Genomic DNA, 25,431 nt, shown 5'->3' with positions numbered 1-25,431 from the left:
TGTGAAAGGAGAGAACAGTCTAATTACCGACTTCCTCAGCCGCTGGACTTTGAAAGGCGAATGATCCCTGAATCCTCAAATTTTTCAGCAGATCTGTAAAAAAGAGGAGTCCCGGATCTAGATCTATTTGCCACAAGGGACAACAGGCATACCAAGAAATTTTGCTCCCTCTCTCGACAGGACCAGCCGTGGGTAGATGCTCTATCCCAGCCATGGCCGTAAGCTCTTCTTTATGCTTTTTCTCCCTTCAATTTGAATCCAAGAACTCTTATGAAGGTGGAGGAAGAAGCAGCTTAAGTAATATTCATCGCCCCTTTTTGGCCAAGGAGGTCTTGTTTCACCCTGTTGCTCAGGTTATTTGCAGGAATTATTCTGGACCTTTCCATCAACCCCAGACCTTCTTCACCAAGGACCAATATTTCATCCCAAGGTAAATCAACTCAACTTGATGTCCTGGCGGCTGAACGCCTCGCCTTAAAGAAAAAGGGGTTGACAGGTGCTGTAATTTCTACGATGTTGTTAGGCCGGATGCCTATATCGCCTAGAAATTATTTAAGAACCTGGAACACTTTTTTTTGTCCTTTTTCAAGTAATTGCCTTTCTCCAGACATTCCTCAGGTTGTAAGTTGTTTTTTTTTTTCCCCAGGAGGGATTGGGGATAAAGGTCTCCGACCTGCAACGCTTAAAGGATAACTGTCACACTTAGACCCTAATTTCAATTTTCATATATGTAGTTACTAATAACATGATATTCCAGAATCAGTTACTATTAGACTGACTTACCCCATATTTAATAAGATTGCAGCCCTTAGCAACCAGTCTGCATAAAACTGCAATTTCACTATTCAGTTAAGATGGCCGCCACTGCCCTCACCCTGAGGCTAATCCCACCTGCCCTCACTAGCCAGTAACAATAGCCCCCCAAATGTGCCAGTAACCAGAGCCCTCCTCCCTAAAGGGTTAATCTCCTGCAGCACAAAGGGGTCCTCTTACCACATGTTGCTTTCGTTTATACACTGAGCAGACGGCAGATCTCCCTTCCCTGGTCTGCGCTGCTACAACTCTGCATTCTCCAGCTCTGCTGAGTGAGGGAGCGTCTGCCAAGCGCAGGGACAGGGAGAAGTGCACACAGCCCAGGCACTGTTATCAGCTGCTGGGGAGGACCTGGCTTTAATCATTTCCTTACAGTCCCTGGCTGTCAGTAATCTGACCTTGCATGCAGCGTCCTCTGTCCTTCATAGAAGGACGGACCATGCCTAGCAACCCTATTTTAAGCACAGGTAAAAGTAGGCAGTACAGGGAACAAAAATGTGGAATTAAGGGGTAATTGAATACACAGTGAAAAGTTGAAATAGGGCCACCAAGGAGATATTAATCACCACAATCCAATACTCCAAAAAAATAAAATATGACAGTTATACTTTAAGGTACAAGTCTCAGCGTTCAGTGCCTTTCTGGATGAGAAACTGGCAGACTCTCCACTTATCAAGTATTTTTTAAAGGGGGCGACAAGAAGTTTGCCTACCTGTTTTTTCATCATTCCCCCATGGGACCTAAACTTGGTCCTCTCAGTCCTGACGGAACCTCAATTTGAACCAATTGATCAAATTTCTTTAAAGATGCTTACCTACAAAACAGTTTTTCTTGTAGCAATAACAACTGCTAGAAGGATCGGATAAATCCAGGTGTTCTCTCACAAGCCTCCATCTCCAACTACAGAAAAATATAAAAAATTCCACAACTTGGACTTGAAAAGGAGCGTGCTATTCTACCTGCACACCACCAGTAAAATTAGACAGTCCAATCATCTCTTCCTCCAATATCGGGGTCCAAATAAAGGACAAGCGGCCAGCAAATCATCCATAGCAAGGTGGATCAGAGATGTTATTGCCTTTGCTTATATGCAGAGAGATCTTCAGCCCCCTTCCGGAATAAAAGCCCATTCTACAAGAACAATGTTATCTTCATGGGCGGAATCTACGTCAGTATCTCTTGACAAGGGGTGGCCAACCTGCGGCTCTCCAGCTGTTGTAAAACTACAACTGCCACCATGCCCTGCTGTAGGCTGATAGCCATAGGCAGTGTGTGCATGCTGGGAGTTGTAGTTTTGCAACAGCTGGAGAGCCTCAGGTTGGCCATCCCTGCTCTAGACTAAATCTGCAGGGCAGCCACGTGGGCAAGCCCTATGACTTTTTTCAATCATTTATAAATTGGACATTCTCAGGAACCAGGACTTGTCCTTTTGGCCACAGAATCCTTTCTGCTGTGGTCCCTCCCTAATGTAAATTACTCTGTTAATCCTCCTGTAAGTGCCATTGTGGAGGCGCCGGGGAAAAGGGTTAATTACTCTTACCAGTAATTGGTTTTACCAATAGCATCCACAACGGCACTGGGATTTCCCTCCCTTTTTTTTTTTGCCATCTTCAAATGATGTAATTTGTTGATGTTAATACATATTTTTTCTTGCATCACTTCTGTGTCCTCTCTTATTGACTGAATAGGTAAGGGGAGGAGGCCTTTTAAATCATGAGATTCTGCGTTGTTTCCTGTCCTAGGGGCGGGGACACCCTCCTGTAAGTGCCGTTGTGGAGGCTATTGGAAAAAACAATTACCGGTAAGGGTAATTAACCCTTTCTGTCTCTAACATATAAAGATAGGAACTGTATTAACATTATTGGCAGGTCTAGCAGCGTAACATGTAAGTCAAATTGGCAACCTAGGACAGGTTTTAGCTGGCCAGCTACACTCTGTGCGAGTATCTCTTTTGTGGCAGTCTGTCTCTACAGTGGTGGAAGACAAAAGCTTTGCCATGTGCAAGATCTGCAGGATTAAAATAAGCCACGGGCATTCAAACATAGGCACCACGGCTCTATTGAACCATATGAAGCAGCATCAACTTTTACTGTGGGGAAACAGAAGTAGCAACAGCTACTAGTGTCCTCCTTCTCCTGGTCTCCTTTGCAGCAGCCAGGCAGCATCCATGTCCAGTACAATGTTCTCTCAACTGGTGGAGAATGTAGGCTGCTTATTGCTATTATCGCTGTGTGGCAGGGTGCACTCCATATTGGAAACCTGGAGCAGGGCCAGCTTTTTTTTTTTTGCGGTGAGGCAGCAGTGCAGCAAAAAGGTCTTATTGACACCTGCATGTTTGGGTTGGCCTGGTTCCCACACCAGGCACGTATCTGCCTCTTGCACCCTCTCCTCCTTGGACATCCTTCTATCCAAAAATGAAGCAAGGCAGAGAATCACTACCCCTTCCCCTACTTCCTATTATTTGTATAGGGAAGCATTGCCATGCTGTTTGGTTAAAGTGCCCACACAGCAAATCACTTTCAAAAGGGCATCAAGCAGTAAATATCCCACTGGCTCTTCCCCCCCCTTCCTTCCCCCCCAACTCCAACTGGGTTAGGTAATCAGAAATATTGTGACTGCTCTGCATTTGGGGGAAATAACACATGCTCCTACATGGTTGGCACGATAAATCTAGTTGTGCAATGTTTAAAAAAAAAACATGTTAGCCATTCTTATTTGGCAAGGACTTGCAGCGACAGAACAGTCTGCCGTGACACACCTTGGTACGTGATATTTCAACTCGCTCGAATTACACTTTGCAGATGCTAGAGCTTCTCTACAAGCAGTGTAAACCACTGAATGATTTTGCACCAGGTCACCTCAGCAGGGAGCACGTGTTGTTTCGAGGTCAGGCAGTGGCAGCTCATCGAAGACACACTAAAGTCCTTTGAAGAGGCCACAAAATTTGTCAACAGGGACAACTGCGGCAAAAACGGTGTCATCCCCCTGATATTTTTCTAAGAGCTGATGCTCATGCTGACACAACAAAGGATGATGGAAGAAGGGTTTTTATGATGACAGGCGGCTTTGTGACACCAAATCAGATGAATTTGTCCCCTGCCAGTGTAAAAAAAACATCACTTTTATCAAAATTAATAAGGCATGGGTCCGTGATGATTTTCACAGTCCTCCGACTGAGGCTGATGAATAGATTTGCCCTTTCCGACAGTGCACCAGCCACTGTCTGCCTGCCTACCATCATGTTCAGTAATGTATGGCTGCTGCTGCCATCGTACCACTGTCTGCCTACCTTCATGGTCTATATTGTATGGCTGCCTACCTTGTTCTTCCAGCAGCAGCTATTCTGTTATGCTAATCCCCTGTTGCCACTCCCATTATCCCTAGTACCACTCCCATTATCGCTACACAGCTGTTACTACCACTACTACCCCTAATCAACCGCTCACACATCTACAGCCTTGTCTGTTCCTTGCTGTTCTATTACTGCTGCCTCTATTACTGTGGCCACAAGTCATTATTACCCTACAGTTTTAAATTCACATTGTACAAATGCTGCTCCCAATGAAAATAAATACTTTTTCACTTGCACAGAACAAGCCACTTTTTCTTCTAAAACTAACATGTGTGTACAAACAGTGGCAGGTATCTTCCCCAGTTGAGGCATAATTTCTGGATGCTTGGTCCCAACAAGCCACTGTTTTTTGTTTTTTTTTGTTTGTTTGTTTGTTTCCTCCCCCCTCCATAACACTTGTGCATTTAAACACCATCTGCCCCAATAAGAAACAATTTGTGTTAGCTTTCTGATATAAAAAAGCATAACAAATGCGTTTTAAACACTTTGGAGGGGATTTCTTAAACTGATGAAAAGAAACTAGCTTTATTCAGATTCCTCCTTTCATTTTCCAAAGGAGCTCTGAAAAATGAAATGTGGAATCTGATTGCTTGCTATGGGCAACTAAGCTAGTTTTCCTTTACAGCAGTTTTGATGAATCTCCCCCTTTGTTTAATGCCATAAAACATGCATTTATTCATAGCTATATACACTCTGACATTATTTGCTATTGCTGTCATTGTGTTGAAGAGTTAAAACATGGGGTTAGGGAGAGAATAAAAATTTGTAAAAATTAAACAAAAACAATAAAATCTGGGTCCTAGGAGACTAGAGGGATATTATATACAAATTTTCAGGGCAGTTGAAACAACTTTGATTTGTGACTATTTAATTCAGGTCCGCACCAAACTTTTTGAAAAATGTGTGGATACTAAGTGAATTTCAAGAAGTTTGCTCATCTCTGCTTCAGAGTTATGAAACTCTCCTGAGTAACGCTAACGGTCCATACTATCTGGGTGTAGTGAATCTCCAGTGTAGTTCTATGAGATACAACCTCACACTGCTTTCCTCTCGCACCTTGTAAGAGCTTTCAGAAAGAAACCCATCACAAGCAGGAGACAGGGAATACAGGCTGAAGCTGTATCACATAGGAATATACTACTGCTGCAGTTGAGTTAGGAGATATCAATTCTAACATTAGCTGCCCTTAGGTAAGTGTAGTGTGATGTCATTCTGCACACTTTTGGGGGAAGCTTCATTAGATGCTAGGGAGGCTCGTCCCCATCGTGGCATGCTATTGGCTGCTCCTCCAATGTTTTGATCCACGCAACAGGGAGATGTGGCCATGCGGGTATCAGAAGTGACGCAAGTGCCGGGGAGCCGGGTAAGTATAATTTATATGAGGGGCCCAGGTATTGGGGTGCATGTTTTATAGTTTGGATAGCAACTCTAAGAATATCTGTCTTTGCTCTATTGAACTTTCCCTCACCCTGACCAGTTTCCATGTCCAAAACAGTTGAAAAAACACTCCCAAAGCATGATACTGCTGCTACCATGCTGTACTGTAGGGATGATATTGGGCAAGTTATAAGCAGTGCCTGGTTTCCTCCAGAAATGAAGCTTGGAATTGAGGCCAAAAAGTTCATTCTTGGTTTCATCAGATCAAAGAATCTTGTTTTTCACAGTCTGAGAGTCTTTTAGGTGCTTTTTTGGAAACTCCAGATGGGCATTCATGTGTCTTTTACTGAGGAGAGGCTTCTTTCTGGACACTGTTCCATAAAGCCCAGATTGGTGGAGTGCTGCTGCTGTGATGGCTGACCTTCTGGAATTTTCTCCCATCTGCACACAGAATATGTAGGCATCAGCTAAAGTGACCATTGCATTCTTGGTCACCTTTCTTACCAAGGTCTTTCTCTCCTGATTACTTTGTTTCGTGGGGTGGCCAGCTCTAAGAATCCTGGTTGTTCCAAACTTATTTTATTTAAGAATTGTGGAAGCCACTGTGGTCTTGGGAACTTTTAGTGTAGCAATTTTTTTGTCCATTTCTCTGGATCATAGGCATTTACACAATCCTGCCTCTGAGTTACCGTCTACAGGCAGGTCTTTCCTCCATAAGTTTTTGTTTTTTGCTCTGCTATACATTGTCAGCTGGGAGATATTATGTAGTTAGAGTTGTATGTTTTCAATTCATGTCTAGTCAACTGAATTTACCACAAATGGACTCCGGTCAAGATGTAGAAAGATCTTAAAGATAATCAAAAGAAATGGGAGGTCCCCAGAGCTAAATTTCAAGTGTCATAGCATCGGTCTGAATACTTATGTCAATGTGAGATTTAAGTTTTTCCTTTTTTAGTAAATTTTAGTGTCTACTAAATTTAGTGTCTAGTGGTCTAGTAAATCAGTTCTCACCTCTCCTGTGTTCTCTCCTGTCCTTAGCCTATAAACAGTGATAAGCAGGATGTTCTAGTGGTGACAGATAATCAATTCTCACCTTTCCTGTGTTTTCCCCTGTCCTTATACTATAAGCAGCGATTATCAGGGTGTTCTAGTGGTGATAGAGAATCAGTTCTTATCTCTCCTGTATTTTCCCCGTCTCTTATACTTAATATCCTCTTGCTACCCCAAGGTCCTTAGTTACAATGCCAGAATGGTGCTGCACATGCTCAGTAGTGACGACCTTAGGAGAAAGTTCACTACTGGTCATGGCTGCAGTCATCTCAGAACTGTAGACAGAACAAGAAGACAGCATTAAAGGAGTTGTTCGGGAATAAGTGACCTTTCACAGTGACCTCTGCTCTGGAAAGATTCATACTTACCTGCTATCCTCAGCTCTGGTTATGCGTGCTGGCTACTGTGTGTCCATCTTCCAGTAAATGTTGCTTACCTCCTTTACAGAATGGGCATGGTCACCTGCTTTACTGCAGCCAATGACTGGTTTCAGTGGTGATGTGTTTCTTGTGAACATGTTACCCCAGAATTCAGTAGCAGCTTGATTACTTATATAGCGGTGAGAAAAATCCCAATTTCACCATTTTACTACAGTATATTTTTTTTCTCACTAAATTATTGCACATGTTCGAAAGAGTCAGAACCTTGGCTTACCGGCTCCACAGCCCTGAGGTAGCCAGCACGGGCAACAGGTACATAAACGATTTAACTTTATATATAGTGTTGAACAAAGTGAAACATGAGACGTAGAATTCGATCCGAAGTTTAGAAAAACTTTGATTTGCAACAAAGCCGAATTTCCTCACGCTTTTATGGTAATTAAACAGGTTTTCATAAAATTGCGGCTGCACATGTTACAAAGCAAAAGTTAGAAGCCTGGGAACACGAGAATTATCAAAAACATTTTTTTATCATCAGCTTGCTTTAATATTCTCTTATATATCCTGGGCAGCGCGGATCATTTCTTTATATTGTACGTGTAATTTATTGCCCTGTACATAACTGCAGTGGAGTGAAATTTATCATAGTTAATGCATTCTGTTAGCGATACAGTTGTTATACACTATGGCCAACAGACAGCTGCCTGGGCCCTCCCAATGAACAGGCAGTGTCAAAATTGTTGCTGTAGCCAGCACAATTAACAGCAGAAGAAGGGGTGGTGGTAGCCAGTAGGGATCGACCGATTATCGGTTTGGCCGATATTATCGGCCGATATTGAGGATTTTGAACGTTATCGGTATCGGCATCTATTTTGCCGATATACCGATAACGTATTGGGAACACAGAACGCGCTGCTCTCAGCGCGTTCTGTGTTCCCTCCGCAGCACAGGGGAGAAGGAAGCAGTGTCTCCTCCCCCTGTGATGCTGCTGCCGCTGCCTCCAATGACAGGACGGAAGACAACAGGAGGGGAGGGGCTGTGGCCGCTGCGCCACCAATGAAGATGAGTCTTTCATTAATTCAAATACAGGAGGCGGGAGCTGGCTGCAGAATCACATAGCCGGCTCCCGACCTCTATGAACGGCAGCTGCGGTCCGCGGTAGTTAACCTCTTAGGTGCCGCGGATCGCAGCTACCGCTCATAGAGGTCGGGAGCCGGCTATGTGATTCTGCAGCCAGCTCCCGCCTCCTGTATGTGAAAGAGAGGTATCTTCATTGGTGGCGCAGTGCGCCCCCCCCCCCCCTCAAGCAGTGCGCCCCCGACCCCAATAGTAAAAACATTGGTGGCGCAGTGCGCCCCCCCCCCCTCAAGCCCCCTAGTATTAGTCATTGGTGGCGCAGTGCGCCCCCCACCCCCATCCCAATAGTAAAAACATTGGGGGCGCCCCCCCCCCCCCCAGTTCTAATCATTGGTGGCAGTGGCCACAGGATCCCCTCTCCCCTGCTCCTCCGATCCAGCAGTGTAAGCCTGGGGCTCCGATCGGTTACCATGGCAGCCAGGACGCTATTGAGGCCCTGGCTGCCATAGTCAGCTCCATGCTGCTGTGTGCACAGAGCACAGGGCAGCAGGGAGAGTGCGAGATCCTATTCACTCTGATAGAGATCTATCAGGGTGAATGGGACAAGGGTTCTAGTCCCTAAGGGGGCTAAAAGTTAGTAAAAAAAAAAAAAAACACAAAAATATTAAGTATAAATGAAAAAGATTTACAAAAAAAATAAAATAATAATACACGTTAACAATAAACATTAATTTTCAGCAGATTTGTGTAGGAAATTTTTTTTTTTCCTCAAAAATAAAAATACCCAGAATATCGGTATAAATTATCGGCCTGAAAGTTGACAAATTATCGGTATCGGTATCGGCCCTAAAAAATCAATATCGGTCGATCCCTAGTAGCCAGAGCTGCCACTGTCATCCAGCGGTCGTGTTTTGATCAACAATCCAGTTGTACTGGAATGGTTGACTCACTCTTCAACATCATCTCAAGTGACAACAGATACACATAGCCAGCAATCAGTGGGATCCTCTCACACATGCTTAGTTGTCATGGCCCAGGAATTGCCTCTGTGCCCTCACCTGTTCTTAACCTGCCTCTTGCTTTTATTGCTCTGTCTGTTAGCCAATTAATGTTTGCCGCCGACTCTGCTCCGATTTTCGGTGACTATGATCTTTGTGAAGACAGTCAGCAGTTACAGGCCAGCCCAGACTTGGAGGAGAGGCCACTGCGGACTGCTTCAGATGTGCAACTAACGACGATGACAGTTGGATGGGAGCACATGTTTCGAGAGGTCAGGGATGTGCGCAAGAGACAGGTGAGCCGTGAGCCAGCAGGGTGGAAGCGTGTCAGTCTACTACTCGGAAGAGTACCTGTCAGGAACACACTAGCAGTGCACAGGTTTATAAAACCAGCGGCAGACAGGCATTATACAGTGGTGCAGTGCTAGCCCACTGCTGTCTCAAAGTGGTCCTCAATCATATCACACATGCAAAGCTAGGCATTGTCACATAGTTCTGCACCTGTTCAGCCTTGGTGAACTGAGCCACACCAGGGAGTTACTTCTTAGCATCATAAATAAAGAAATCGAACACTGGCTGTCTCGTTGCCAACTGGAGATAGGAACCATGGTTACTGATAATGTGAAGAACATGTCTTGTCTGTGCTGTGTCATGGAGAGCTGACCCATGCTTCCTGCATGGTGCTCTTCTTCAATCTCGTAACTCGGTTCATCAAGTCTTCTGCTTAAATGCAAGGGCTGTTTAAAATGTCCTGGAATCTGTGCATGCACTTCAGCCACTCTTACATTGCAAAACACATCCTCCATGAGCTGCAAAGGCAAAATGTTCTTCCCCAACAATGCCTGATTTGGACCCACTCCTTTTTTTTGGTTGATCAAATACTGACGCACAGTACTGACCATGTAAAAGAGGCCATTAAAGTTCTTCATGCAGGACTTTTTTCCTTGTTTAAAAAAAGATTTTAGATTTTAATGTCCCCACTCTGGCATGGGGCCACTGTTGTCGCTGCTGCCACCCTTCCCACTCTGTCATGGGGCCACTACTATCACTGCCGCTACCCTCCCAATACTGTCATGGGACGACTACTTGAATCTTGGTGCACTGCACAGTTATGTACAGGGTGATATATTACATCTAATGGTAACAATGACTTGTAATACTGATGCATAGTAATTCGACAACTAACAGAAGGGATTAAAAAGCACCGCCACAACATGGATTAAAAGAACCTTTTTTTTTCACAACTATTTTATTGGCGCTGTCTACATTCCTTAATTTTGTTTGACTAAGAAGCCATTTGGACACAGCTCCTGCAGGGGCGCACATAGTTTTTTTTGCTTTACTGAAGGGTGCTGTATGCATTACTTTTTGTTTAACAGAAGGGATTAGCTATGAATCTTGGTGCACACTGTTACTGCCACTGCTGCTGACTACTTGAATCTTGATGCACTGCACAGTAAAGTCCACGGTGATAAATTAGATCTGACTTTAACATTGACCTGAAATACTGACGCACAGTACATCTACAGCTAACAGATGGGATTAACTAAGAATCTTGGTGCACTGCACACTGATGTACACGGTGATAGACTCTCTCTGTAGTTTAACTTCCAAGCCTCCACACTGGGATTGGGCCACCAAGTGAGAAGAATATGATTAGGCAGAGTGGCCTGGGTATATTGGATTTATAGTGATTCATGATGAATTAATTCACATGAAATCAAATTTCTTGGCAGACTTCAGCGAAGCAGCCAAATCAAATTTTTCCAAATTTCGCTTATCCCTAGTTGGATATATACACAATTTAATGTTACTGATGGAATATAAGGGCTGCTCCACCTGCCTTGTAAGCTTCTGGTTGGAATAATGAAGCAATCAGATTGGATTCATGCAGGAGACCTGCAGATATTTGGGTCAGATAAGTCCTGTTATCTGGTCACTTCTGTCATCATTCTTATTACTGATCTTTTCTGGTCATTTAAAACCTTCCACTCGACTTCTCCAACCATCTGACTTCTACAATTTTTATTTCACAGCTTGTAAATCCGGGTGAAGATCTGAACAATATTAATCCTACAGAGACATATGTGAGGGACGATGAGCAGAGCATAGAGGACATTCCTACAGATAACCGCCCAGGTGAGTAGTAACCAGTAAGTAAAGAGGTCTCACAGATTCTACACCTTCACTGGATACTACAGTTTTATGTTACATTTTTAGGTTCTCTTTTCTGTCAGTATTTTCAGCATTATAATCACTGATTAAGATGAAATTTAAATTAAATATGGATGTAAATGTGGTAGCATATAGGTGAGATATAGATTTAGTATATGTATTGTAACCATTTATGTAGACACTGTTTTCCACTCTAAGCTTGGGATGCAATGTCCAATTTCACTAGCAGTGCAGAAGAGATCTCTACTACCACTAGGACACACAATGTTGAACAGTGCTGACCTCTCTGCCTAGTTGTATAGCGATGTGCCGGAGTGATACAGTTCAATTCAAGTAGGGGCGATGCAAAAGGCTCATGGGCCTGGTGTAAGAGTTCAGTTTGGGCCCCCCTTTTTCAGTACTGTGTGGCCAGAGGGCAGGGAATCGCATAACCTTCGTGGTACGTGAGGCAAAAAATGAACCCTTCCCCCACCTAACCTCTTCCCTCCAGCCAGAGGTGTAACTTTACCAGTATGCACTTTCTATAATACCAATGTCTTGTGGCACAAGGATCTTTATCTCCCACTCGATCTGCAACAAGCCTGTTGATGAAGCTAAATTCCTTTCCTTGCTTCTTCCTATGTATTGCTAGTGGCTGCTGTATTTGATTCTCATCCTGACCACACTACTGCCTTGTCTTTTTGAATTGTATACCAGCAACCTATTGTCCTTCGGTCTTTTGATCATTGGCCACGTTTCAGAACATGCTCTTGTCCTTTTGGCATGTTGCATTTTGACCGAGCTCCTAGTGATGAGCCTTGGCTCCGTTGCTGACTATAATACAACTGCATCAACACTACTGTCATCAGTCTGTTCAGATTGAAACTTGAGGATCTTCCATCAGAAATGTCCTTACCCCAGACCCACACATCACAATTTGAGATGAATGACCTTTTAAAAATTTGATTGGGTGATACAAAGAACTTTGCAAAGAAATTCAATTTGTTCTGAATCTGTCATGAATTGCGGTAAATCTGGTATACCCAAGGCGCTCTGCCTAATCCTATTTATCTCACTTAGCGGCCCAATCTCAGTGTGAAGGGAGTGAGACTAAGAGTTATATACATTTTCATAATCAGTAATGTAATTTACTTTTAAGAATTTATCTGAACCCTTTTTAAAAATGTCCACTGTTCTTTCTGTGACCACGTCCAGAGGCGTTCTTACAGTAAAGAATCATTGACACTTCTGGAGACTGAACTTTTTTCTTCTCCAGCATGTGTGGCAAAAAAAAATGAGAAATGGCTCTCATAGCATAGTATGAAATTAAAAATATGTGGAAGGCCAAAACTGCCAATAATTGAGATCACCTTTTAGCGTTGTGCATATGTAGGCACAAAACTTGTAAGGGCAAAGGGTTGGTGCTGCCGGTATCTCTCAATCCTTCTGGGTGGAGTGTCCGGTTCTCCAGAGGAGTGATATAGAACACAATAGGTGGATGTGTACTGCGATAGTGCACAAAGTATGATACCTCTTGGAGCAAAAACCACGACCTCAAGGGAGGTATATAGATAATTATTTTATTAATTGGTGATAAGCGACAACGCGTTTCGGAGTCAATATACTTCTTTCTCAAGTCTGTATAATCCGTGCTTGTGCAGATGACGCGGCTTCTCACGTGTGTGAGAACGCGCGCCTACAAGAGCCAGAGGGAGAGAGGTGGGGCCTTAGATGGACAGTTAGTGGCTGTCAATCTAAGGCGATCTGCACAAGCACGGATTATACAGACTTGAGAAAGGAGTATATTGACTCTGAAACGCGTTGTCGCTTATCACCAATTAATAAAATAATTATCTATATACCTCCCTTGAGGTCTTTTGAGGGCATTTCACATGGAACAGTTTTTCACCAGATTATTTTTATTTTTTTTGTACAGCCCATTTTTATATTTGTATAGGTTAATCATGTCTCCCCTTAGACGTCTCTGCTCAAGACTAAATAAATGTAATTATTTTAATTATTTTTAATAACTACGACCCTCAATGCCCCTTATCAGTTTAGTCGCTCTCCTTTGTAGCTCCAGAGCATCCTTCCTATGGACTGGTGCCCAGAACTGATCTGCATATTCCAGATAAGGCCGAACCAGCACTTTGTAAAATGTTAATATTACATCCCTGTCCCACGAGTCCATGCCTAGTTTAATGCATGACAATATCCTGGTAGCCTTGGAAGCAGCTGATTGACATTGTATGCTGTTATTTAATCTACCATCTACAAGGACACCCAAATCCTTCTCTATAAGTGACTCTCCCAGTGTTACATCCCCTAGGACATATGATGCACGAAGATCATTACTACCAAAATGCAGAACTTTACATTTATCCACATTGAACCCCATTTGCTATGTTGATGCCCAATCACTCAGTGTTCAAGTCAGCTTGTAGTTTATGGACATCTTCCTTAGCCTGCACAGTACTACATAGCTTAGTGTTATCTGTAAAAATAGAAATGGTGCTATAAATCCCATGCTCAATATCATGAATGAATAAATTTAATAATAGAGGACCCAGCACTGAACCTTGGGGTACACCACTTATAACCTGGGACCATTCCGATTGACTCCGAAGATGATTTGTGTGAGAACAGTAAACTTTTCGACTGCCCGGAGTGGCATGGTTGTGCCCATGATCATAATTGTGCTTTAGATATCACCTGGGAGCAAAATTGGGTTGGTGAGGAAGAGATGTCATCAGAGGATAATGGTGGTGGTTGCGGCAACAACATTAAAATGGCCATACTACCAGAAAATGGATGGGAAAATTGTATTTCTTACCCGCCTTGTCAATGAAGGCATCAGGTTTTCCTGACCCAAGTGAATAACTCTGCATATTATCAATAGGAATTGTATCTCAAGAAGAAAACAAAACAAAACATGTTGAGGAGCTCCACAATGGTCAGTGATGGCTTACTGTGCTTCCTACCGTCCATTCTATTCTCATTCCTCCCTCGGAGTCCAGCTGCTGTGTCTGTCATCCATTATAGCCGAGGTCTCATTCCCCAGCCTGCATTCTCCCCATCAGCAGGTGTAATACAGAGATGTAATTGCACCTGCTGGACTGAGTGGGAGAACATACAGGCCAGAGATAATCCACCGGCCTGTGCGCTCTACTCAGCTCAGCAGTAGGGATGATGTCCTCACATCACGTCTGCTGCTGGAAAGATCATGATGTGCTCCATTCATCAGGAATGGGGGTAAATATTACTTTCATATATTATTCAAACTACATGGGCTTTATTACTTTAGGAGGACACAAAGGGGCTTTAATGCTATGTACACCTTTGGAGACTTTTTTTTTATTATTGCATTGTACTCCTTTTGAGCTAAAAATAATTTTCATTTGGTCTTTTTTATACATATGTACTCCTTTTTTCTGTACAGATCTGACATGCTGTAGTGGCAGCCTGTGGATTTTCTCTTTTCCGTCATTTAGGGAGCAGAAGGACTCCTTATCTCTGCTTTCTGCCCTTAAAAACAATCATTATAGCTCAGTTTTTATTTTGCTGATAAGAATGTGGCTTAGATAAATGTTTATGACCTCTCAGTAGTTTAGAGATTACAGTTAGCAGACGACTAGCACAAAGTACCAGTCAAAAAGTTAACCCTTTGTGATAGAACAGCTCAATGTTTTTAATAAAAGCCAAAAAATGATTTTTAGCCAAAAATGAATAACCTGCAATCATAAAAAAATTGCCTCCGAAAGTTTACATAGCCTTTAACTACTGTGTATGGCCACTAAGGGGCAGCATTATTGTAAGGTGGGCACTAAGCAGGCATAAATATTGTGTGGGGACACGAAGACAGCATAACTATTGTGTGAAGGTACTAAGGGTGCATTACTACTGTGGGGGCACTTGGAGAGCATCAGTATGTGAAGAGGGCACTAAGGGGGAATTCTACTGTGAAAGGGACACTGAGGGGAGATAACTATTGTCTGGAAACTAAGAGGACATTCAGCACCTCATGTCCAGCGCTAGAGATGTCGCAAACATAAAATTTTCCATTCGTGATCGGCGAACGCGAATTTTTGCAAATGTTCGCGAACCGCCATTGACTTCAATAGGCAGGCGAATTTTAAAACCCACAGGGACTCTTTCTAGCCACAGTAGTGATGGAAAAGTTGTTTCAAGGGGATTAACACCTGGACTGTGGCATGCAGGAGGGGGATCCATGGCAAAACTCCCATGGAAAATTATGTAGTTGACGCAGAGTTGGGTTTTTATCCATAAAGGGCATAAATCACCTAACAATCCCAAAAAATTTTGAACAATGTGGTTTAAAACATCCAGTGTGTGTATACGATCAGGTATGATGTTGTATTGGTCAGGTAGTGTAAGGGTTACGCCCGCTTCACAGACATTGACAGACCAAACTCCCCTTTTAATGCACCGCAAACAGTCCATTTGCCCAACCGCAAACTCTCCATTTGCACAAGGTTGGATACCAAGCTAGCCATGTCCCGTTGATGTCATTGAAGGTTTCTTCCTCCACCCAGCCACGTACAACACCAAGGGTCCCGGAAAGGTGAATTGAATTGATTTTTCGAACGGGGAGATGGTTAAAAAAACGCTGGCTCCCTCACCTTTGTTTTAATCCACGGTCACTGCGTCTGCGCCGTGCAATTTACTGTCACACCCGATATGAGTGGTATTTTCTGTAGTTCTCTTCTCATCAGTTTAATCCCTGTTACGTTCCCAATCTGGGGTCCATTTATTGAATTGATTTTTCGAACGGGGAGATGGTTAAAAAAACGCTGGCTCCCTCCCCTTTGTTTGTATCCACGGTCACTGCGTCTGCGCCGTGCAATTTACTGTCACACCCGATATGAGTGGCATTTTCTGTAGTACTATTCTCATCAGTTTAATCCCTGTTAAGTCCCATATCAGTGATTGCCTTTTGTGAAAAAAAAATTTGGCCGGGTACCTTCGACTGCCTTTACAGTGACAGACCAAACTCTGATACACCAAACTGAATTGATTTTAGGAACCGGAAGATGGAAAAAGCAGCTTGGTCGGTCCTCTTACTCCCAAGTTGGGGCACTGCCCGTGCACGGAGCAATGTGCTGTGACACCCTATATGAGTGGTGTCTTAACTAGTACTATTCCTATCAGTTTAATCCCTGTTACGTCCCCTATCCGGGGACGTGTGTCGAATTGATTAACCATTGTCGAATTAACGAACCATTACGACATCCTGAAATAATTTAGTTCTGAGCTTTGTACTTGCTTTGTATTGGAATTGATGGGGATTTTTTTAATTGTCTGCATTATTTCTAATAAACTATTAAGAGACTTTATTATGATTTTTTTTATTTTATGTATTAAAAACCCATACAACTTAAAAAAAAAAAAAAATTTATGTTTTTTCTATGAAAAATTATCCAGCCGATCGCTTTTGGTCTGATCATAATAAAGCAACGGCCTTATCATCTGGGGTGTGGCAACATTGCCAACACACTCATGGAGGTGATGATCGTTTCATTGTGATACACAAGCCCCTTCACCACAAGGTAACGATCACGAAAGGGAATTGACACTTGTAAGTGCCTTTTTTTTCTTTTTTTTGTTTTTGCAGCACCAGAGGCCAGAAAAATTAGGCATGTACACATGCCTGAAAAATAATGGTATTGTTGTAGCAGCGGCCGGAAAAATGTATGTTTTCCAGGCAGAAAGGTGACTAATACATTGCGGCTTGAACCATAGTTGGTGGCGGAGAATTCACGAAAGTCATCTGGTATGCAAACATTAAATACAGCATTGTGAGCGTGGGGACCATTTTGAGGCCAAGGCATGTCATCAGGCCTTTTGTTAGTCAAACGTATCCCCCACTGTCAGTCCCTTCGGGATCCATGCCTCATTCATCTTAATGAAGGTGAGGTAATCAACACTTTTTTGACCGAGGCGACTTCTTTTGTCAGTGATTCCTGCTGCACTGAAGGTCCTTTCTGACAATACACTTGAAGCGGGGCAGGCCAGAAGTTCTATCGCAAACTGGTCAAGCCTGCACACCCAGTAGTCAAGGGGTTCATCGCTCCTCAGAGTGTCTATATCTGCAGTTAAGGCGAGGTAGTCTGCTACCTGTCGGTCGAGTCGTTCTCTAAGGCTGGATCCCGAAGGGCTGTGGCGATGTGTAGGACTGAAAAAGCTTCGCATGTCCTCCATCAACAACACATCTGTAAAGCGTCCTGTCCTTGTGGTCGTGGTAGGAGGAGAATTACTTTCACCTCTTCCCCAGTTAGATTCCCGTTGTGCTGTGACATCCCCCTTATAAGCTTTGTAAAGCATATTTTTTAGTTTGGTTTTGAACTGCTGCATCCTTTCTGACTTTCGGTAATTTGGTAACATTTCCGCCATTTTCTGCTTATACCGGGGGTCTAGTAGCGTGGCCACCCAGTACAGGTCGTTCTCTTTCATCCTTTTTATACGAGGGTCCCTCAACAGACATGACAGCATGAAAGACCCCATTTGCACAAGGTTGGATGCCGAGCTACTCATTTCCCGTTCCTCATCCTCACTGATGTCATTGACGATCTGTTCTTCCCCCCAGCCACGTACAACACCACGGGTCCCAGATAGGTGACAACAACGAGCACCCTGGGATGCCTGCTGTGGTTGGTCTTCCTCAAAGCCACATTCCTCCTCTGACTCCTCTTCCTCATACTCCTCTTGCAGCATTGCCGCAGGTCCGGCAAGCGATGATGACAAGGCTGTTTCTGGTGGTGTTGGTGACCACAACTCTTCCTCTTCCTCTTCACGCTCATCGACAGCCTGATCCAGCACTCTTCGCAGGGCACTCTCCAGGAAGAAAACAAATGGGATGAGGTCGCTGATGGTGCCTTCGGTGCGACTGACTAGGTTTGGCACCTCCTCAAAAGGACGCTTGAGCGTCCAGTAACGTGGCAAAAAAATTCCCAGCTCCGCAGAAGCTGTCCTAGCACCCCGGTCATACAAATACTCGTTGACGGCTTTTTCTTGTTGGAGCAGGCGGTCGAACATTAGGAGTGTTGAATTCCAACGTGTCGGGGTGTCGCAAATCAAGCGCCTCACTGGCATGTTGTTTCGCCGCGGAATATCGGAAAAGTGCGCCATGGCCGTGTAGGAACGCCTGAAATGGCCACACACCTTCCTGGCCTGCTTGAGGACGTCCTGTAAGCCTGGGTACTTAGACACAAAACATTGTACGATGAGATTCAACACATGTCCCATGCACGGCACATGTGGCAACTTGCCCAAATTCAATGCCACCAACAAATTGCTTCCATTGTCACACACCACTTTGCCGATCTCCAGTTGGTGCGGGGTCAGCCACTGATCCACCTGTGCGTTCAGGGCGGACAGGAGTGCTGGTCCGGTGTGGCTCTCTGCTTTCAGGCAAGTCAACCCCAAGACAGCGTGACACTGTCGTATCCGGGATGTGGAATAGCCCCTGGGGAGCGGGGGGGATTCAGTTGATGTGCAGCCAGATCACACTGTGGTGTCCCAATAGCGACAAATTTTTTGAAGGCCTCAGACTCCACCAGCTGGTATGGTAAAAGCTGGCGGGCTAAGAATTCCGTAAAGCCAGCTGTCAGACGCCGGCAAGGGGGTGACTCTGTGACATTGGCTTCTTACGCTCAAACATTTCCTTGACAGACACCTGACTGTGGGCAGATAAGATGGAACTGCTGAAGGTGAGAGGCGGAGTGGCGGGTGGTTGAGAGAGGGCAAGGAGGACAGCAGTGGTTGACGTGGCTGAAGATGCTGGACCAGGAGGAGGATGGTGGCTTTGAGTTTGTGTGGTGCTTGTACTCATGTGTTGATCCCATAGGCGTTTGTGATGTGCGATCATGTGCCTTCGCAAAGCAGTTGTACCGAATTGGATGTGGGACTTCCCACGACTCAGTTTCTTTTGGCACAGGTTGCAAATGGCATTGCTGTTATCAGAGGCAGACACACACACAAAAAATGCCACACTGCTGAGCTTTGCAATGACGGCATTCTGGTGGTGGCAACAGCATGAGTTGATTGGCGTGCTGTCTGGCTGACCCCGGATGCCGATACATGCTGTCTGACTGTGCCACTAGCTCCTTGCGACGACCTCCCCCTGCTTCCAACTCGTCTCCTCCTTCTCTCTGTCTCCCCTTCTGAACTTTCCCCCTCTTCTTCTTCTGGCAACATTGGACATTAATTCACTGTACACATGTATTAATCATGAACAAGGTATACAAGCAGTGTCAAAAATCATAACTTAATTTTTTTTTTTTTTAATGGGAACAAATACAGTTTATTTTGGACATTATTAGATATGTTTTGACCCACATTATTATTATTTTTTTTTAATCCAATTATTATTTACAAATGACCGGGACCGATATGGGCACCAGATTCGCCTCCCAGCTATGCCAATTTATTTATGGCAGCCTGGGAACAAACAGAGAACACCTAAACTGGGGTCGAATCCCCTATTGTTAAATGAGTCTCTAAGTAAAGTAAGATCATCAGATAGGGAAACATTCTTTCAAATAAAAGATAGAATAGAAAAAGAAATAGAGGAGTCTTCTAAAATAATATTACCATTTAATATACAACACAAAAAAATATCTACCATTATTAGGAAACATTGGCATTTATTGTGGGAGGACAAGATACTGGCAGCGACTCTCCCAAAGAGACCACCCATAATATTCACAAGAGCCCCCAATTTAGAGTTACAAGTGGCCCCAACTATAAAATGACAGATCCATCAGTACACCGTGGGAAAATCTTAAAGGTTTCTATAGGTGTGGCCTATGTAGTAATTGTAAAGTCACGAAATTTGACAGAAAAACTACTACAGTAATATCAAATACTAATACTTAAAAATGGGAAATTAACGAGAGATTCACTTGTAATAGCACGGCAGTAATATATATTATAGAATGTCCGTACTGGGAGAACACTAAAAGCCAGAATATCAGAACACATAAATAACATTAGAAAAGGGTATGAAAAATATACACTATCACAACATTGTAAATTATATCATGCCAATAATCCATCAGGTCTGAAATATGCAGCAATTTAATCTAGAGTTGTTTCAATACCAAATTTTTGATTCGGTTTCGATACCATGCGATACTCGATACCATTCGATACTATGTGAAAAAAAGAAACCAAAAAAGCCACGTGGATTCAGCATTTTAAAAAATGGCGAATCGCGCAGTTTTCTATTTATTTTTTCTGTTCCGGCGTTCACCACATAGATTTTTTTTTTTTATATATATTTTAATATGTGAAATTAGGAAAAGCGGGTGATTTATACTTCATATTTTAGTGTTTTTAAAAAATATATATATATTTTTTTACACGTTTTATTTAATAACTATGTCCCCCCTTAGGGGCTAGAACCTGGGATCTTTCATCCCTTGTCCTATTCACCCTGATAGAGCTCTATCAGGGTGAATAGGACTTCACACTGTCCCTGCTGCTCTGTGCTTTGTGCACACAGCATCAGGGATGTTACCATGGCAGCCAGGGCTTCTGTAGCGTCCTGGCTGCTATGGTAACCGATCGGAGCCCCAGGATTACACAGCTTGGGCTCTGATCAGAAGCTGCCACTGCATCACCAATGAGGGGGAGGGGAGGGGTCCCTGTGGCCACTGCCACCAATGATTTTAATACTGATTTTAATGGGATGGGGGGTTGAGGGGGGGGCACACTGCACCACCAATGATAATTACCCCTTAATACAAAAGGCGGGTACTGGCAGATCAGCGGCAGTTAATGCCTCAGGTCCCGCACCTGAGGGGTTAACTGCCGCTGATCGCAGCTCCCTGTTAAGGGCAGGGTGCCGGCAATGCGATTCTGCTGCCGGCACCAGCCTCCTGTATTATGTGTTAAAGACTGACTGACTACTTTTCCTGGGTCCAGACTAAGTATCAGGCTACACAGAGCGGCGCCGCTCCGTTCGCCCGCTGTGCCCCATTACCGTCTCCTCTCCTGCTCCATACGCTGATTACTATCGGAGCGATGGAGAGGAGACATCAGCTTCACTAGTGGGCGTTCCTTCTCCCTGCACTGTGATTGGACAGCGCTACAGCCAGGGAGAAGGAACGCCCACTAGTGAAGCTGATGTCTCCTCCCCATCGCTCCGATAGTAATCAGCATGTGGAGCAGGAGAGGAGACAGTAATGGGGCACTGCGGGCGAACGGAGCGGCGCCCAGGAATAATGGTGAGTGCCGGGACATCGCTGGGCGCTGCTCTGTATAGGAATAGTCCTATCATTGGTGGCGCAGTGCGCCCGCCCCTCTCTTCTCATTGGTGGCAGCGGCAGCAGCACAGGGGGAGGGAGGACAGCTAGTTCCTTCTCCCCTGTGCTGCTGAGAGAACATGAGCGCGCCGATAGCAGCGCGCTCATGTTCAGAGATACTAGACTGCGCAGAAGCGCAGCCCAGTATCGAAAAAACGGAAATCCCGGTATCGTATCGATACCGGGACAAAAGTATTGATGGGGTATTGAAATTTCGATACCCGCAACAATCCTAATTTATTCAGTGAAGAATTGCAGGGGACTTTATATAAAAAATGTCAAGATATAAATCTTGAATGATTTATGAATTTGGATCACTGGCACCTTCGGGACACAATTCAGAAATGTAGATTTTTTGTTTTCTGTTTACATGACATGTCGATGCCAGGCTGTTTTACCAGTGCACTGACATGTCCTGCATCCGTCCACTGGCCCTATAACGTCAATATCCCATATTTTTTATTTACATTTTTTATTTTTTTTATATTCTTATTTTTTTTATATCAAAAGGAAGTGCAATAATGTTGTATATGCAGGAGTGTGGAGGATAATTAGGACATAGAGAGTTTTTTTGCAGGATATATAATTAACCCCTTAGTGACCACCGATACGTGTTTTTACGGTGGTCACTAAGGGTCTTAGACTGGACTGCCGCTTTTTTATGGCGACCCAGTCTAAGCTGTGCATGGGTTCCCCTGCGAGTGGGGACCCGGCTCTCACATAAGAGCTGCGGCCCTGCTTTTACTGCCCAGAATGGCCGGAGTGCCGATCCGGGCTGTTAAATACTTCACATGCCGCGGGACTCCCTCTGTCTCCCATCGGCACCCTGCAAATGTGATCGCGGGGAGCCGATGCGTGTGAAAGCTGGCTGGGGTCTATGAAGGCCCCAGACCAGCCTTCCGTAATTGCCAGCAGGTTGCGCATCTCTGGCGCAGCCTGCTGGTCAATGGTAAAATAGCATTGCTATTAAAATGCAATGCATTATAGGGATAATGCATTCCATTTTAAAAGCAATCAAAATACTGTCTGTTATAGTACCCTTGTGGGACTATTAAGTGTTAAAAAAAAGGAGAAAAAAAACAAATTCCATTAAAAAAAATTTACCCTTTTTTCCCATTCAAAATACTAATTTGTTCTTAGTTGCTACCAAAGTAATTATAAAGCACCATTTACTCCAAAATTATACCAATGAAAATACAAGTTGTCCTACAAAAAGCCCTCACGCAACTCCATAGAAAGAAAAATAAAAAAAGTTATGGGTCTTGGGAAGTGGCAATGTAAAAACATTTTTTTCATGTATTTGGTATCACTGTAATCGTACTGACCCAGAGAATAAAGATTGTTATTTATACCTAAAAATGAACGCCGTAAAATTTCACATGCTGTTGTGCAAATGGGATAGACAACAGGTGGAAATTATAGGGCAATTTGCAAGACACCCCCAATAAAGGAGTGGTTCTGCAGGTGGTGACCACAGAACACTTCTCAGTTCCTATGCTTCCTGGCTGATGTTTTGGTCACTTTTGAATGCTGGCGGTGCTTTCACTCTAGTGGTAGCATGAAACGGAGTCTACAACCCACACAAGTCGCTCAGGTAGTGCAGCTTATCCAGGATGGCACATCAATGCGAGCTGTGGCAAGAAGGTTTGCTGTGTCTGTCAGCGTAGTGTCCAGAGCATGGAGGCGCTACCAGGAGACAGGCCAGTACATCAGGAGACGTGGAGGAGGCTGTATGAGGGCAACAACCCAGCAGCAGGACCGCTACCTCCGCCTTTGTGCAGGAGGAGCACTGCCAGAGCCCTGCAAAATGACCTCCAGCAGGCCACAAATGTGCATGTGTCTGCTCAAACGGTCAGAAACAGACTCCATGAGGGTGATATGAGGGCCCGACGTCCACAGGTGGGGGTTGTGCTTACAGCCCAACACCGTGCAGGACGTTTGGCATTTGCCAGAGAACACCAAGATTGGCAAATTCGCCACTGGCGCCCTGTGCTCTTCACAGATGAAAGCAGGTTCACACTGAGAACATGTGACAGACGTGACAGAGTCTGGAGACGCCGTGGAGAACGTTCTGCTGCCTGCAACATCCTCCAGCATGACCGGTTTGGCATTGGGTCAGTAATGGTGTGGGGTGGCATTTCTTTGGAGGGCCGCACAGCCCTCCATGTGCTCGCCAGAGGTAGCCTGACTGCCATTAGGTACCGAGATGAGATCCTCAGACCACTTGTGATACCATATGCTGGTGCAGTTGGCCCTGGGTTCCTCCTAATGCAAGACAATGCTAGACCTCATGTGGCTGGAGTGTGTCAGCAGTTCCTGCAAGACGAAGGCATTGATGCTATGGACTGGCCCGCCCGTTCCCCAGACCTGAATCCAATTGAGCACATCTGGGACATCATGTCTCGCTCCATCCACCAACGTCACGTTTCACCACAGACTGTCCAGAAGTTGGCAGATGCTTTAGTCCAGGTCTGGGAGGAGATCCCTCAGGAGACTGTCCGCCACCTCATCAGGAGCATGAACAGGCGTTGTAGGGAGGTCATACAGGCACGTGGAGGCCACTCACACTACTGAGCCTCATTTTGACTTGTTTTAAGGACATTACATCAAAGTTGGATCAGCCTGTAGTGTGTTTTTCCACTTTAATTTTGAGTGTGACTCCAAATCCAGACCTCCATGGGTCGAAAAATTTGATTTCCATTTTTAATTTTTGTGTGATTTTGTTGTCAGCACATTCAACTATGTAAAGAACAAAGTATTTCAGAAGAATATTTAATTAACTCAGATCTAGGATGTTATTTTTGTTCCCTTTATTTTTTTAAACAGTGTATTTTGAATACATATATAGAGATGTCGCGAACATAAAATTTCTGCAAATGTTCGCGAACCGCCATAGACTTCAATAGGCAGGCAAATTTTAAAACCCACAGGGACTCTTTCTAGCCACAGTAGTGATGGAAAAGTTGTTTCAAGGGGACTAACACCTGGACTGTGGCATGCCGGAGGGGGATCCATGACAAAACTCCCATGGAAAATTACATAGTTGACGCAGAGTTGGATTTTAATCCATAAAGGGCATAAATCACCTAACAATTCAAAATTTTTTTGAACAACGTGGTTTAAAACATCCAGTGTGTGTATACGATCAGGTATGATGTTGTATCGATCAGGTAGTGTAAGGGTTACGCCCGCTTCACAGACATTGACAGACCAAACTCCCCTTTTAATGCACCGCAAACTTCCCATTTGCACAAGGTTGGATACCAAGCTAGCCATGTCCCGTTGATGTCATTGAAGGTTTCTTCCTCCACCCAGGCACGTACAACACCAAGGGTCCCCGAAAGGTGAATTGAATTGATTTTTCGAACGGGGAGATGGTTAAAAAAACGCTGGCTCCCTCCCCTTTGTTTGAATCCACGCCACGGTCACTGCGTCTGCGCCGTGCAATTTACTGTCACACCTGTGAGTGGTATTTTCTGTAGTACTATTCTTATCAGTTTAATCCCTGTATGGTCCCCAATCTGGGATCCATTTATAAAATAGATTTTTCGAACGGGGACATGGTTAAAAAAAACGCTGGCTCCCTCCCCTTTGTTTGAATCCACGCCACGGTCACTGCGTCTGCGCCGTGCAATTTACTGTCACACCTGATATGAGTGGTATTTTCTGTAGTACCATTCTCATCAGTTTAATCCCTGTTACATCCCATATCAGGGATTGCCTTTTGTGAAAAAAAATTTAGGCCGAGTACCTTCGACTGCCTTCACAGTGACAGACCAAACTCTGATACACCAAACTGAATTGATTTTAGGAACCAGGAGATGGAAAAAGCAGCTTGGTCGGTCCTCTTACTCCCAAGTTGGGGCACTGCGTGTGCACGGAGCAATGTGCTGTGACACCCTATA

The 25,431-nt window shown here is 44.2% G+C and overlaps 1 pseudogene; it reads left to right on the top strand.

Moving 5' to 3' along the window:
- The first annotated feature begins 212 nt into the window (after nt 1-212).
- The window catches only part of LOC121005761, a 37,168-nt pseudogene continuing 11,949 nt past the window's right edge, over nt 213-25,431 (top strand).

Source organism: Bufo bufo, chromosome 6 (genome assembly GCF_905171765.1).
Source record: "Bufo bufo chromosome 6, aBufBuf1.1, whole genome shotgun sequence".
Lineage (NCBI taxonomy): Eukaryota > Metazoa > Chordata > Amphibia > Anura > Bufonidae > Bufo > Bufo bufo.
The sequence above is the reverse complement of the archived record's forward strand: the minus strand, read 5'-3'. Positions and strand labels throughout refer to the sequence as shown.